This window comes from Pimephales promelas, chromosome 18 (assembly GCF_988280905.1).
Source record: "Pimephales promelas chromosome 18, fPimPro1.hap1.1, whole genome shotgun sequence".
NCBI lineage: Eukaryota > Metazoa > Chordata > Actinopteri > Cypriniformes > Leuciscidae > Pimephales > Pimephales promelas.
In genome coordinates, this window is record NC_142786.1 from 9368081 (window position 1) to 9384829 (window position 16749).

Below are 16749 nucleotides of genomic sequence, written 5' to 3' on the forward strand. Positions count from 1 at the left end.
TATCAGTGTTTTACTGTCACTAGTTTTCACCTGGAAAATGCAATGAATTGTATGTATAGGTAAAAAAAAAAAAAAAATCCAATGAGCCTAGGTTGGGAATATTTGCAAATTTCAATTTCCCCAACAGCTGTTCCTCTGAGAAAGAGCTCAGAGATTATTAATAGCTCGAGCTCGAGGGAATTCGCTTATTGAGAAAAATAAAGATAGCATTCAGTGCCAAACCTCTCAAATCCAAAACAGTACGACCCTTCTGTTCAGATTTCTCAAGTTGTTGAAGTCTGTTTCTTGTGCAAGTGCACACTTATACTACCAGTAAGAAGGTCTTCAGTAAACTCGTTTTTTTTTTTTTTGTTGTTGTTTTTTCAGTGTTATATCTGAAATCAATATGTTGTGCTACAAAAAAGTGTGATCAAAACACCTAGTTGTCCAGGTAGCCCTTTTGTTTGTAGGGAGATGTTTATGAGCTTTTGTGCAGTTTTGCAATTACAGTTTACAGTTCTTACGCCCATTCTGATTTTTTGACTTTCAAGCTTATACTTTTAGTTAATGCCTTAACCATTAGCTGATGTTTGCATATAAAAACTTACTGTAAAATTGTCACCAAAACTTTTTACATCCTCATTTTGTCAATACTAAGGAGTGGACAGAAGTATCATACATGAATTTTCCTGACAAGCTTTACACTGTAAAAATGAATATGCTTTATCTAATCCAAAAAATTGTGGCAACAGATTACAAGCAATATTATTAATTGAATTTAACAAATTAGAATTGAGTAAAAATTAATCAAATCAATTCCTTAAAAGCTAACCATTTAAAATGAGTAAAACTTACAACAATAACCAAAAAAACAAACAAACAAACATAAATTTAAGTCACCATTATGGTGATCAGTGTTTGGTAGGTTTGTTTTAAAATTACGGTTTTCTCCTTCAGTGATTCTGCTTGTTAACATCAGGTGTCTTCAATGTTGGCAATATAAAATATAAAGAGTTCTTAATTAATTTTTGACATCTGTTAGTGAGATATTTTTGTTACATTTTTTGGTGTAAACTTTACTCATTTTAAATGGTTAACTTTTAAGGAATAATTTGATTAATTATTACTCAATTCTAATTTGTTAAATTTAATTAATAATATTACTTGCAATCTGTTGCCACAATTCTATTGATTAGATAAAGCATATTCATTTTTACAGTGTAAGTCTTAACAGTCGTCACATGATACAGTGTAAATATATAATTCATCTTGATAGTCGATGCTGCTGTACCCCTAAGGGCAAAACTCTTTTACATCTGTTTTTTTTTTGTTTGTTTGTTTTTTTTTTGTATCGTGACAAGTGATAGTTGCACTGTTGTCTCACACTTCACCAAGCTTGTTCAAAGGGGTTCAGAAATATCAGCTGAATGAAGTCTGTGGTCTGGTGAAAGACGCTGACAGCTTTAGTTCACTTCCTTGGGGTGACTGGGATTAAAGTGTGTAATCCACCTAATTTTTGCACCAGACGTCCAGCTGGACTGACCTCAAATCCCAAAGAGTCCGACATAACATATCCCTCAGCAAGGGGAATGCTCGACACCACCATTTTGATCAGGCTTGAACCAAAACAGCGCATTATACAATAACATGAGAGGCTATTGTTAAAGTCGAGCTGTAGTAAACAACCAAAATAGAAAATGGTTGAATCTCACGGAAATTGTACGAAATTTCCTGATGATTCCCTCAAAAATAAATAAATAAATAGTTTTTGGGATGAGAACAGATTGTATTGTGGTCAGCAATAGCAACTGGAGTTTTTTATTTCTTCTTTTTTTTTTTTTCTGGAGGGTGTGAGTTGGACGTCCTTTTTGCCGATCCATCAAAATTCCAGCTATTGTTGCACTCCAGTGGTTGCTCTATAAACAGGAAGTGAGACCTCTCATCAGAGTAAAGGCTTCCTGCTGAAATGACAACACACACTCGCACACATGTACTTATTCCCCTGGTTATATGTATGTTCACACACTAACCATACCAGCTTCCCCCTCCCAGCATCTAGCACACACACATATATGCACACATACCAGATGGGAGATGGGTGTGACGGGGCAGTTTCATTAAAAAGAGACAGATCTTCTCTTACTATGCAAAATAAGAACAGAGTAGAGGCAGGGACAGAGAGCGATTGAGATGGCTTTCATGGTGTTAGATTACCTGTCCTTCTCTGAACTAACCAGAGTGAGAGAAACCAGCCGTTTTAAGAAACTTGAGCTTGTTCATAGACTGTGACAATGACCTTAAAGCATATATTCATATTCGTTACTGCATTAAATCCTCTGATGCATGAAGTAATAAAGTCAAAAAAAGAAAAGAAACAAACAACAACATACTTTCTTAATGTTTTTTTTTTTTTTTTTTTTAGTAAAGGGCAATGATTAGTCATGATAAATTGGATCAAATTGCATCCAAAAGTTTGTGGTTACATAATATATGTGTTCACTGTGTATAATTTAATTATATAATTAATTATTTTGTATATCATATGAATGTATTATATATAAATAACACTTAAAATATATGCATGCATGTGTGTGTATTTATATATACAAAATAACTATACACAGTATACACACACACATATATTATGTAAACACAAACTTTTATTTTGGATGCGAAAATGCGAAGAAAAAAAAATCATTGCCCTGCATTATTATTTTAAATTCCAAACGACATATCTTAATTTTAAAAAGTAGTTTTTATGTCTTTTTTAATGACCTTTTCCCCAAAATGATATATTTTGTCAATAATTTTGATAGAGTTGTATATCTGTCCATTGAAGTAGATAATAATGGTAATCATTTACATTTTTTCATGTAGCAGACGCTTTTATAAAAAAGCGACTTACAAATGAGAACAATAGAAGCAACTAACAATAGGACAACAATATGCAAGTGCTTTGACCCTTCCCAGTTTAATCTAACGCAATACGTGTACTTTATATATATATATATATATATATATAAAGTGTTAGTATTAATGGATCAAGTGTTGAGTATCTCAAAGTATCTGGTTGAGTTGGGCAGGTCATTCCATCAGCATGGAACAGACCAAAAAAAGGTTCAGAGAAAGAGATTTTGTGCCTCTTTGAGATGGCACAACCAGACGGCGTTCACTTGCAGAGTGCAAGTTTCTGGATGGAACGTAAGTCTGAAGTAATGAGTTTAGGTATGAGGGAGCAGAGCCAGTGGTTGTTCTGGAGGCAAAAGTCAGTGACTTGAATTTGATGTGAGCGGCAACTGGCAACCGGTGTAATTTTGTGAGGAGAGGACGTGTTCTCTCTTCGGCTCGTTAAAGACGGACCAGTTGCAGAGGTTTGACAGTATAAGCTGGGAAGACCTGCTAAGAGAGCATTACAATAGTCCAGTCTCATTAGAACAAGCGATTGGACAAGGAGTTGTGTAACATGCTCTGATAGGAAGGGCCTGATCCTCCTAATGTTGTATAAGGCAAATCTGCAGGACCGGGCAGTTCTAGCAATGTGGTCTGTAAAGTTCAATTGATCGTCAATCACAACAAGGTTCCTGGCTGACCCTGATGGACTTATGGATGATGAACCTTACTGAATGCAGAAGTTGTGGTGTAGCTTCATCCAGCCAGAAATGTCTGTCAGGCAGGCTTGTCATAAAACCTGAATCCCATTTCGCATACTATCCATTTGAAATGAGAATTAGTGTGTCCCAAATCGTAGTATATTGAAATAAGTATTCCAAAGATACAAGGATGGTCTACTTTTTCCGGTTAGAATCCGAAATGCAGATCTGTGCACACTCTAATAGCTAATAATAGCCACAACCCATTGCGCATTGGACGAGGATTCGATTAGAACTACAAATACAAATAAAAAGTGTTTAAAAACTACAAATATGGTGGATGTGGAATATAAATTTCAGTGAACAGTTAATTAGAGAGGTTAAGATAAACTGGTTTGAGTAATTATTCGGATTCTAACGGTGACGAAAATATATTTATTCAATGTTATCCACATTATATTTAATCTGCAACAGCATTGTGAACTTTTATAAAGATACGTTTGGTCATTCTTAACCGTTAAATGCGTCATGCAAACATGAGGAGAGTTATGAAAGCCCACAACTGGCAAATCAACATGCTAAAATATTTGGTAGGAAATTAAAAGGGGGTTGACTGCGATTTCACTTTTTTGATTTTAAATAGTGTGTAATGTTGCTGTTGGTGCATGAACAGTATCTGCAAAGTTGCAGCTCTGAAAGTTTAGTGTAAGCAGAGGTATCGTCTTTTAAAAATCAGGAAGTATATTGCCTACAAAAACGACTCCATTGGGACTACAGCTGGGTTTTAGACGTCACTAACCCACATATTTGCATCAACCTCTCCCTCTGGAATATGCAAAAAAGGGCATGTGCATATTTCTGCGGCACGTCGAGTGTGTTGTGTTCACCCAGCTGTCAGGTCGTCTGTGTTCGAGCTTCCCACAGACGCTGTACTTTGTCAACAATGGATACAGTTTATGTTTGATTATGTTCCTGAAAATGACGATCGTAGTTTAGCTTTCTCTGCAGCGCATTTTACGGAAGACAGCTTCCAGAATCTCCTCGAATTCAATGCCGGATTCAACAAGAAACTGTTACTAAAACATGAAGCAGTTCCAACGTTAAAACCAGAGGCAGCAGTTGTTGGGCCACAACCTGTAAGTAGGGTAAGACTTCATCATTTTAAATGTATTTGCATGTATAATTCCAGACGTAGCCTTGTGTTTTATTTTTTTCAAATGCCAGCGCTGGCTTTATAGCCACTAGGCTACTGGTTATGCTATTTTGTGTCTACGACAAATGCGTACAAACATTATGGACCTGAATTTTGTATAAGTACTAATGTTGTAAATGTATTTTTCATGTTTTATGACGTTATTTTCGATTTGATCAAGAACGTAAACTTGCCAACGCTGTTTGAGTATAACATTAGTAGCCAGTCAGTTGCTATTGTTCCCAGTCAGATGCTATTGTGTAAAACAAACGTGTATAAAGTTAAAAAAAAATGTAGCAAATTATCATTCAGAAACATTTAGTAAGAGCTATAGTATGTGGTGAGGTTCTGTTTGACTCTCTTCATCGCGGCTTTCTCGGTATGATTCTGCCTCAAACTGATACTGCAGTTCAACACATATTTACATCTGGACCGGAGCTCATGACATGCACATTTTGCCCGGAAAGGTAATGGGCGTTAACCTTCCGGACAACGTGAGCAACAGTTTAGCCAATCACAACACACCGGCGGCCGGCCCAAACTATCCAATCTGAGCCCACTGCCTGTTTCTGAGGGAGTGTTTTCATAGAATCAGGAAGTCAACCGCTCGTTCAGGGGACAGAGGAGAGTGAGAGGCTGACAATAAAGGTGAAGTTTATGAAAAATAAGACTTTTAAAAAAATAAAAAACACGAATACATGTTATATTGCACCTCATAAACACAATCATGCAAAGAAAAAAAGCAGTCAACCCCCCTTTAAATTAAATTGAATGAGGATTTTAACTGACAAGATGATTGACAGAGCAGTCCTTTAAATACGCAATTATGATGAAATAGTTTGTCCCAAATCTTGCCAACTATTCCGCTACACACTCAAAAGTATTTAATTTTTTTTTTTCACAAAAACTACATACTTTTAGGACATACTATAAGTGGTTTAATTGGGATGCAGCAAATGACAATCATATATAATTATGGGGATAAAGATTATCACTCATGGTAGTTTGAATGCAAGATCACACCCTGAATAGGTAACAATTGCTTTTAAAGATCTTGTCTCTGTAGTGGACATTATGCATCAGAGGGTAAAGATTAGGATTTAATGTACTTTATAGGACAAATCTTTTTTCAAGATCTGCCCCAGGTATTGCCCTTGCTCAATAAGCATTACAATCACTTTTACTATTGCTCATGCATAGGAATTAAAAAAAAAAAAAACCTTCACCCAAAGTATTAAACTTGTTTAAGCTACAGCACCTCAAATCATGTGCTATTGCTTTTCTAGGCATGAATTTCACCTAATAGAAAGATGATCCAGAGTCATATCTAGGGAGCAAAATGTCAAAGACTTGGGGGAGGGCTCTTTTAACTTGAATGGGTAAGCAAGCAACCACACAGAACACCTTAGCAACCACCTAGCAACACCTCAGGACCCTTTACAACTGGTATGTCCTGGCAACGACCCACAAAACTATAGCAGCATCATGGTGGCTTTTATTCCATGCACAGGCAAGCACCACTCACATTTTCCATATTATATCTTTAACTCTCTCCCCACCATTGACAGAATTTTCCATAATTTATGACACAACACTTCCCCGCCATTGACACATTTTTTCTCACTTTACGGTAGGGGGCGCTATTACGCATCTTCTGAAAGAGTAAAGAATCTCCGGATCAAAACACACGTACATACAAAAGACGCAGAAACAAGCAATACAAGCATTGCTTATGCATGTTGTAGTGTTTGAAAAAAAAAGTCGACAAATCTTTTTGTTCGAAATGTTGATAAAAACATAATGCGCGAAGATAGAATTAAACTTTTTTTTAAAGAAGTGGATTTGTTGTTTCTTTTGATATGTTGAACGTTGTTCAGATATTCATACAACAAAATGTTCTGGGTGCCATAAAAGTTTTGTGAAAATTATCAAAAAAAGCTGGCGGTGTCAACTTAAAAAAAAAAAAAAAAAAAAAACGCTGGTAGGGAAAGAGTTAAAAACTTGCCACTTTTCACGGTTCTGGTATAATAAACACTATTTGCCGGGGGAGAGTTATCACAGTGTGAATTCAACATTAATAAATAAACAGTTGGAGAGACAATACTTTGAAGGCAATGAGAAAGACATCTGGCTGCCCTGCACACTCTAACCGAGCGATCGTGATCACGTCTCTCGCCAAGGACGCAGATATACTTATGGAGGTCAGGCGGTTCTGAGGAAGAGTATCCCACTTGGGCTGCCATCAAGGGCAATAAAGCATAGAGGCGGTGCAGGGATGAGCTGCACTATGAGAAGTGCATAAAACGCAAGAATTGATCGAATGTTATTGTTTTAGCTTGTTTCACCTGTTTTTAGCTGTTTGAATTGATCTAAAATTGATAAAATGATGGCATTTTAGCTCGTTTTGGGAAGTATTTGGATGTTTTCAACAGTTAGTAAGTGATGACAGAATTTTCAGTGTAATTGCACTGAAAATCAACTCACCTTGGTGTTGTTCGGACCACAAACGTGTATTTAAAAAAAAAAAAAAAAGCTTATGCTTTTATATGGAAAAGGATCACAGAATGATCCCATGTGACACGTGTTGTATATTCCAAGTTTTCTGGGGGTATACAATATGAAATTTAATGTATTATTTAAAGAAAATCCTTACCTTGGCCATTGGTCTTCAATGCACAGCTATGGGATGTGCGCATTTGTGTGACACTGTTAGCGCTGCAGTTCACTCCGTCTCAGCTAGAAAAAGCATACAAGTTGTGAGAAATCAAGATTAACAAAAGTGCGACATGAAATACAACGCCTAGAAATCCATAAAATTGATCTGTCTACTTTGTCACTGAAACCAATAAGCTCCGTTTTGTCTGATGACAGTCACAATGACACAATGTGAACGTGATAACTTCTTGTTACGATGAACACAACTGATATATTCAACTCAGGGAAGGATTGTATTTCGTGTCGGGATTTCTCTCAACTTGTGTGCTTTTTCTGGGCAAGATGGAGTGAACTTCAGCAATAACAGTTGTATACAATAACTTGTAAGTCGGGTAAATTATGACTTAAAGGTGCTCTAAGCGATGTCGGGTGACGTGACTTCTAGTTGACGTTTAAAGTATTTTCAAACAAAACTGCTAGATAGACCCCCCACATCCAAATCCATCCACAAACCCCACCCCCAGGGCCTTCTTGTCAGTTATTGGCTGGAACAGTTTGTTATGTTTCGTGGAGTGGGTTGCCGCAGTTTGTTTTTGTTGCCATTTGTGAAGCCTGGGTTGTCTGCATAGACCGTTTTTTTACAGTGTGTTTAGGGGACAGGCAGCTAGCGGATAGTGAGGTGATCTATGCTGTATGTGACAAAAATGTTTAGGCCTAAAAAAACGTGTGACATCGCTTAGAGCACCTTTAATTTTCATTTTAGGGTGAACTATCCCTTTAACACCCAGTTGCCACAATCAGGAATCGCTCACAAATCGCTTTAGGTTGCTTTGTGCAATAACATATGCTCAAATGTATAGATGAAACATTGATATGGATTTCAGGGTTTTGATGTGGGGGGTTTTCAATGAATGCCCCACATTTGCAGCCTTTGCAGCCTATTTAACCTTCATTTGTTGAGAAAGTGTTTTGCAAAAAAGAAGGAGAGACAAAAGAAAGAGAGAGAGAGAGAGAAAGAGAGCCTGAGCTGGCCTTACCATGATAATCTAATCCCTGTTCAGAGGGCTTTTTTTAGAGAGCAAGTTAATGCCTTCAGATTATAGTTCAGCTCTAGACCACACTAGTGTATCTGCAAGCTACTTACTGTCACAATAGCACTTCTACAGTCACACACAAAAAAAATTAAAAACAAGTCAACTGTGATAACAGTTTAAACAGGGTTATTATACAGTAGTTAACTAAAACGACATTTCTCATTTTAATTTAGTTTTGATACAAAAGAACCATAAAATTTGACTTATGCACTATATATATTCCATTTTGATTCATGAACAAATCATTAAGACCAGTTTTGTGAACTAAATCAACTGATTCATTAAAAAGATCTGATACAAAAGAATGATTTGTTCTCAAAAAAGACATCGCTTCTTCTAAATTTCAGCCTGTTAGCCTCACATTGGTTCAGAATGACATCATAAAATGTGGAATGTAGCTCATGGACTTAATTTGTGGTGTTTGTCAGCCATCATTCGCTTTTATTCCTTTGAAAGAAAAAAAAAACAGTATATTCTTCAAAATATACTTTTTGAATATTTTAAAAATGACATGAAGGTGAGTAAATGATGACATATTGCGATTTTATAGATTGCAGAGAATTGAATTGCAGTTCGCAGCTATCAAATTATAATAGATTGCATTCAAATCAGTTAGCTGCAAAATGTTAATCTGGCCAAGACCAGACAAAACTTATTTGTCTGTTCGAATGTGTACGTGTGTGTTTCTTAGACGAATACGGCCGCATAGGTGTTATGTCATACTGCCATCAGGAGTGCTGCAGAGGCTCAGACTGATATTACATAAGCACTGCTGGTGTCCCTCTCTCATCTCTCTATCAATGCTGTCACACACACACACACACACACACACACACACACTTGCATGCTTTGGCTTGCACCCAAAACATACAACTCCACCTGTGGACACAAAGAAGCGTTTTCCCTTTATCCCAAACAAGTTTACTGTATATGCCACATTCACAGATCTGCATGAATTATGTACACTAATGTCATCGTGATGATATGACGGCTAGCTGCCTGTCATTCACAGATCTGCATGAATTATGTACACTAATGTCATCGTGATGATATGACGGCTAGCTGCCTGTCTTAAGTAAAACTTTATAATCTCTACAAAAAGTAATCAAATTAAATATAGCAATATATTGTTTGCCAATAAAAATAGCACAACAATTTTTTATAAAATAGGGTGTTACACGTAGAAGAAAGTCACTGATGTTTGGAATGATATGAGGGTGAGAATTAAAATAGCCCCACATCATCACACACCCTTCGCCATACCTAGAGATTGTCATTGTTTTATTTCAGTCAGCCTAATAGTTGTTTGATTTGCATTGAAAGATTGGAAAGTATGGAAAGTACCCCATGCCAATCTCCATGGTGAAGGGTGTGTAATGAAATGGGGTTTTAATTCTAAAGGCCAAGGGAATTTTATCACGATGCATAGTATCCTAGATTCATAAAATAGCTGGCCTTTAAAAATAAAAATCCGCCTGACTCTATGGAAATTTAAAATAGGGCTGTCCTGACTTATGCACACTGTATCTTAAGGAAGAACATTTATTTATTTATGATACATTATTCATACACAAATAAATTTTACACCATTTCTTTTCTAATTAAGGCATTAAGATCAATTTCCAAAAGATTATTTTTTTATTCCTCTTCATATATATTTTTTTTTCTCACACCAAATATTGTAATGATTGTTACAATCAGAAAGTGCATTATCTTTTCTTTTTAATAATTTCTTTAGAACAGAATTTTATACAGTCGCAACTTTTAAAGGGATACTTCACCTCTGGAAAGATGAATGTGTATTTAAAATGGGTCATTTATGTATTAGAAATATGAAATTATTTTTGAATTTGGAGCTTTCTAGACTGAGAAAAGCCAGAAAATGTATTTTTGGCTTAAGTGGATGAAAGACAACAACTCCCAGAATGCACTTGCTTCGCTGCCCTAGGAGGCCACGCCTACTGGTAAAAGAGCGCAGTAGTTAAACAACAAGTGTAGGCTACTAGCGAGTCTCCGTGACGAGTCTGCCCGGGATTTTGAGATCGCCCAAATCGTCCGGGATTCGGATTTTGCGTTCTACAGTCGCCATTCATTATGTTTACTGTGACGAGCAGGACGACTGAGGGCCGTGGGAGAACGACGCGAGGCCGGTGGCATGATTACCGATGAGAGACAACTGTGAGACGCTCCGGTCTCGTTTCTCACGGAGGAGCGGGAATTTTCTTAGCACTGATAAAACGCACAACAACTGATCTCTTGTTTAGCGTTCATGTAAAGACTACATTCAGATTCACCAATACAATCGGAATGAATTCAGTTAGATTGAAACAAAAGCTGTACATGTAAACAGTGAATGGCGACTGCAGAAAGCAAAAGCTGAATCCCGGACATTTTGTAGGATCTCGGCGGCCGGACATGTCCAGGAAAAAGAGGATGGGAACCCCTACTACTCAGCTTTCTCTGAATAATTTACTCAGCTTTCTCCACAAAACAAGAGCCTTCTAGCTTAGCTTCCAAAAAAAAGATGGCTGACACTACACTCTCAGAAAAAAGGTACGAAAGCTGTCACTGGGGCTGTACCTTTTCAAAAGGTACACTTTTGTCCATTTTAGGTACTAATTTGTATGTTTTATGTGCTAATATGTACATTTCAGGTGCTAATATGTACATTTCAGGTGCTAATATGTACATTTCAGGTACTAATATGTACATTTTAAGTGTTGATATGTACATTTTAGGTGTTAATATGTACATTTTATGTGCTAATATACAGTATACATTTTATGTGCTAATATGTACATTTTTGGTGCTAATATGCACATTTCAGGTACTAATATGTACATTTTAAGTGTTGATATGTACATTTTAGGTGCTAATATGTACATTTCAGGTTCTAATATGTACAGTTTAAGTGTTAATATATGTTCATTTTAGGTGCTAATATGTACCATTAAAGTACCAATATGCACCCTTAAGGTACAAAAGTGTACCTTTTGAAAAGGTACAGCCCCAGCGACAGCTTTTGTACCTTTTTTTCTGAGAGTGTATGTGTTCATTCTGTGGGTGAGATCCCACCCTCTATGGACGGGTTGAAAACATGCGGGACAGCCCCTACTACTGACGATTTTTGCGTCATCAGAGGATTTTTTCCAGACAAAAAATACATAAAAATCTCTCGTCTCAGGGGGATATGAGGGTGGAAAGCATGGTAATTCGAAAATATTACAGGTTTTCTAATACAAAGCTTAACACCGTGTCCTAACTACAGGCGACGTGATAAAATTCGCATCGCATGCCTGTCCACACTAGACGCGACGCGACTGTGAGATGCCACACATTCAGAACAGCGTGTGAGCATAGTCTCTCTGTGAAAGCGCACTGTTGGCCTGCACTTGCATTGGAAATGGGTAAGGACATAATCAAATCAAGAAATAACATTATTAAAAATCAAAACATTAACAAAATATATTCATTGACTAATTTTGTTATGAAGTACAGTTGTATGTTTGCATAGAATTCCTTTTGAACGCTATATTACATGCTTTCAAAATCTGAGGTAAATTATCCCAGATAGCAAACTGACATTGAATCAACGTGGAAACGACGTCTCTCATGACATTGAAACAACGTTGATTTTGCTCATCGAATTAACGTTGAACCAACGTCAGACGCGGCATTCTTCAAAGCTAAATGAAAATCGAAAATTGGTTTGCTTTCATAACGTTGAAACAACGCGTTGATTTCAAGTTGATTTTCCGTTAGTTTTGAAAGAATGACGCGTCTGACGTTGGTTCAACGTTAATTCGATGAGCAAAACAATGTCAGATCAACGTTGTTTCGATGTCATATTTCCACGTTGATTCAATGTCAGTTTGCTATCTGGGTTATCGCGTGTGGCACAGTGACCTATTTTTAACTAAAAATAAATAATGTGTACTTATAACCAGTGTAATTTCTTCATTCTGTCAGCCGCGACGTCGCAGAAATAGGAACCGTTTCTAAATTAGAAACTTCGCGTGTCGCCGTCGCATCTGTTTAGGACAAAAACTCTGATTAACATGGAAAAGATACCTTTTATCGGGTGTCGCGGCGTCGCGTCGCGTGTAGTTAGGACACGGTGTAATGCTAAATCCTGAAGTATCCCTTTAAGGCTTCTACCTACAGTCTCAGAAAATGTTGTCTAATTTGTTTCAACCAACCTGAACTCTTTTCATTGATATCATCACTCAGGATTTCCAAATTTTTTAGTCAGACATCATGCATACTGGCAGGAAAATAATCCCTCGCTTATTGCTTGTGTAACCGTGTTCTGGCTTTAGGGAGTGGCTTTCTGTACTGACGACGCTGGGAGGTCATGGAGACTCGTGGATCTGCAATCTCTACTGGGGAAACAGTCTGATAATACTGATGACAATGATCTGAGGCCATTATCATTCCATTCATTAGCTGAATTCTGGCTGAGCTTGAAAAACTACTGCTTTTTGAAGAAGTCACTGCAGCGGTGTAATCTTATTAGCACATGAGCATCATAAATCAATAACACACACATTGTGCTGTAGGACTGGTTTGTGATCCTGTGTTAAAACCTACAGCCCCTCTTGCTCGGGCTCTAGTGGTGTCTGGTATTTTAGGATTTATCGAACACACACACTGACATGCAACATGTTTGTTTGGCAGGGATGCAACAATTAACATATGTGCACAGGGCACACACATACTAACACACACACTGTTGGCTCACGTTGTATGGTTCAAACCAGGGTGTGTTTGAATAACCATATGTGTGATGGACTGGTTTAGCTCTGTCTTTCACATTAGGATTTACACACATGCACCTTTTTTCTGTTTTTCTCTTCCACAAACACTGGCTCAGAGCAGAGGAGTAGTGTCCAGAGCATGGGGCGTTTGTGCTGAGCTGGACTAGCCGTCAGGTTGAATAAGCGAGCAGACAGTTGATTCGCCATAGCCATTCATCAGCCAGAGAAAAGAGAGGAGGGGAAGAATGGAGCTCTCGCTCAGGGCTGTGTCTCTCAGATACGGGCCTGTATATGTGCTGCTGTTTCTTTCCTCTGAAAGCTGCGTGTTTTTATGCATATTGCATGTTTTTACGGGCACATGTGTTGTTGCTTATGTTTCGTTGGCATGTAAACATGTCTCACAAAGATTTGACATCATTTCTACAAAGACTTCCCTCAAGCATATGGCTGGTCATTAATCATTGATCATTTAATTATGATTTAATTACTTCAGCATTAGTATGTCACAGAAGTACAGTACTAATAAGGATAAATCATATATTTTGCTAAGCATATTTGCTCCGCCGTACTGAGGGTAGCATAAAGTATATGTTATGGCAATGCAAATTCATTGGTTTTATTTTTAATAAAAAGCAGATTTTTTTTTTTTTTTTTTTTACCAAAACTTTTGGGTCAGACTCAGTACGTAAAAATATATATATATATATATATATATATATATAGAAATGAATACCTTTATTCAGCAAGGATGTATATAAAATGATTTAAAAAAAAGTGACAAGACATTTGAAATGTTACAAAAGATAAAATAAAAGCTTTTTTTTCTACCTTAGTACCTATTAATAAAAATAAAAAAAACCTTGAAACCAACTATTTTCAACACTGATAATAATATAAAATGTTTCTTAAGCCCTGATTCAGCATGATAGAATGATTTCTGGAGGATCATGTGATGCTGAAGACTAAGAGTAATGATGCTGAAAATTAAGCTTTGCCATCATTTGAAAAATTTTGATAGAAAACTGTTACTTTTGATCAAATAAATGGCTTGGTGTTCATGAAAAAAAAAAAAAGAAATCAACCCCAAACTTTTGAATAGTACTCTATTTTATTATTATTATTATTTTACTTTTCACCCCTGCTAACAAAAGTAACAAAAAAGACCAACCAATCTATCAACTCTGTGAAAAGTGACTAATTTAGGTCTATTCTCACACAAAACTTCTGTATGGACGACTTGCAAAATAGTGCATGACCATTTTAGGGTGTTATCTGTCCAATCTGGAGCTTGACTATCCCCTGTCATTGTGTAGTGATACTTTAAACATACTTGTTTGAATTCTATTCTGAAAGCCGTGCTGAAAGAGCGATACGTGAGAGTGACTAAATAATGCCTTCTTTTAATATGAGTTAATCGATTCAATCAGCTATTTAGATATGTTGAAGATGCTTACATTATAACAGTTGAGGCAGGGGTAACAGCCATAGACAAGTCAAAAGAAGGTTCCTCAAGAATCTGAAATGAACAGTGGCTGCATCCTAACTTTTCAATCACAACCACTCTCAGCAACTATAGGGGAAACGTATTTTTGAAGAAGTCGAGTTGTAAATCTGGTTTTATTCCTACTGTATGTAACGTGGTCAGGCAACAGTTAAGTAGTGTTCATTGTGTCTTCATTTCAGAAACACTGCAGAACAAAGGAGCCCTTCACCCTGTGCAAGCTGTATCACTAAGCTTTACATTTCAGCTGAATAGAAACATTTGTGCTCTTTCTAGGTTCAATTTTTATCATATGACCACATCTGTACTCGCATTCCTCATTACACAGACTTTAACTTTGCTGGACATTTCGTGTCCAACCAAGCCCGCTTCTTCTTGGCTTCTCTCGTTCCTTGGTTTCAAACCTGGGGGAATTACTTTTGTTGTTGACACCAGAATATTTTCCCCAATTTAACATGACAAAGTTAGCCTCGGCACCTGCTATCATGCTCGCAAGTGCAAACATCCACCAGGGCCTCCTTTTTATTGCAGCTGTAATCAGCAGTTGATGGTACCAGGCAAGATCTACTTAGAAATGGGACCGGGAGGGACTTCCCTTTGTCTTCCCCAACCAGACATGCTTCAGACAGGCCTCTAGCGTAGGATGGACCCCTTCATCCAACAATGGCCATTTTGGACTCCCCGGTGCTCAGAGGAGGTATAGACATGAGCTATTGTGACAGTTCTGGTGCGAGTGGCACAATGAGATTGTAGTTTAGGGGGATTTGAGAACTACCAAATCGTTAGTAAGATAGGAAGCCCAAGGAGTTTTGCAAAAATTATGGGTAACAAGTGAGCTTCTTCAGTGATAGATTTGTTCTTTAAATCATTTGGAATAAAAACAAAACACCATTTGCACATTGAGTGGAAATCAAAAACTTAATTTAAGCTTAGTTTTGTTTCATTGTGTTTGTTTTAGGACAGATTATGCATTTAAAGCTCATTGGTTGTAATCTTAAGGAAAAACAAATGTTTAATCTGCTGTGCGTCACATCACAATAACAACAAAAGACAACTGTGCTCTTTTATCTTCTCTTGTCATAATTGATGTCTGTTAGTGGTTTGGTAACTGTCTCTGTGAATTTGGACAAAATGCACAATTTAGTTTAGGATTTGAGTGCACACATGCACACGGACACACACGCAGCGCTCAATTTGAAAAATGCACTGATCCTGCATTGATGGAACTACAAGATGAGATGAACTGTCTGGGGATAAGTAGGTCAGCAGAGCTGAGGTAAGCCCTCTGAGAACAGCCATGTTTCAACAATAACCCCACTGCTGACGTGTGTATATGTATGTGTGTGTTTGTGTAGTGTGTCCTTACACATCTCCCAAACCTCTTGGTATCATAGCTACGGCGATTTAATGCTCAGCTCATTGGTTTGCCAAACAGCAAAACACTATTCATTACCAGCTCAGCATGTTCAGTTCCGTTATTATGCGGTTAAGCACCTCATCCATTCCATTGTCATAATGGCTACACTGTTTACTCGCTACCTAACATACAAAATCAAATAATCAAAGAAAATAAATCAGATAAGTAGGCAAACATTGGATACAAGTCAAGATAAATGGATGATGGGACCTCTAGGAAAACTTCCAATTTCCTAAATGTCTCTTCTTTAAATTTCTTACCTGGCATTTTATAGCCCAGCAAGTTAACTTACCGTAAAAGATGAACTGTGTAGAGATGTGTGTTTTTAGTGCTTTAGAATGTGTGTGTTTGTGTGAGGGGGATGCTGGGCCAGCGGTGAAATGTAGTTGGTATATAATGGATTATTGATTGTTGAGAGAGAGGACCAGCCCTCAGGGTTCATCCCAACTGGCCCCTCTCTTGCCCAACACTGAATAGTCTCTTTACGCCTGAGCACACACACACGCACATGGACACACACACAATGAATTTAGGTCTGTGAGCAGACAACCACTGTTCATACTG

At 37.3% G+C, this 16749-nt stretch overlaps 1 protein-coding gene and 1 long non-coding RNA gene across 4 annotated transcripts in view; one reads left to right on the forward strand and one right to left on the reverse strand.

The window, feature by feature from the left end:
- The window catches only part of znf516 (zinc finger protein 516), a 51811-nt gene that overhangs the window by 18683 nt on the left and 16379 nt on the right, over nt 1–16749 (forward strand). The gene's annotated exons all lie outside the window — the stretch shown is intronic.
- Nucleotides 7385–16749, reverse strand: part of LOC120483507 (uncharacterized) — an 81396-nt gene continuing 72031 nt past the window's right edge. The window contains exon 12 of one of the 2 annotated variants that reach the window (XR_016147424.1): nt 7385–7497. This is a non-coding gene — a long non-coding RNA (uncharacterized LOC120483507). The remainder of the gene's footprint in view (nt 7498–16749) is intronic. The other variant, XR_016147425.1, reaches the window with a different exon arrangement.